The following is a 682-nucleotide window of genomic DNA, read 5'->3' on the forward strand; positions in this document are numbered from 1 at the left end:
GTGGGTTTTTTCCTTTTTCCCTAGCTGGAAATGCAGAAAACCACTCCTGCAGGGCCAGGCACCGGCGGCATCGCAAAGCCGAGGTCACGTTGGGTCCATCGTTCCCAAGTTCTTTAGGTGACCGGCAGGCCCGGGCAGCCTGCGTACCCCGGCATCACTTTCCTGCTGTAAAAAAGCAAAGGCTTAAACTCAAGAGCATGTGGCGATGTGGGGAGCGGGACTGGCAGGGAAAGGTGATGCTGGGGGGGTTACAAACCCCTACACACATGTAGTTTTTCAGAGCGTGTCACCGGGCCTGCGCTAAGCCATGTGCAGGATTTACACCTCTGGCTTGCTGCCTGCAACGAACTGTGAAAGGCTTTAGGAAGAAAAAACGGGATTTTAAGAAGTTAGCCAAAAAGCAAAGGGCTGCTGCCTTCCCATGAGTGCCCAGCACAGAGGGAGGGTCAACCATCATCCGCCTTGCTCCCCAGGTCCTGATTTTAACCCCAAGTTCCACTCAGCTGCAGCGGAAATACCAAGCTGGAATAGAATGGAATGGAAGAATAGAGTAGAGTAGAGTAGAGTAGAGTAGAGTATAGAGAAGAGTAGAATAATTTCAGTTGGAAGGACCTACACGGATCACCTAGACCAACTGCCTGACCACGTCAGGGCTGACCAAAAGGTAAAGCACGTTGTTAAG

This window comes from Phaethon lepturus, unplaced genomic scaffold, assembly GCF_000687285.1.
Source record: "Phaethon lepturus isolate BGI_N335 unplaced genomic scaffold, ASM68728v1 scaffold16177, whole genome shotgun sequence".
Lineage (NCBI taxonomy): Eukaryota > Metazoa > Chordata > Aves > Phaethontiformes > Phaethontidae > Phaethon > Phaethon lepturus.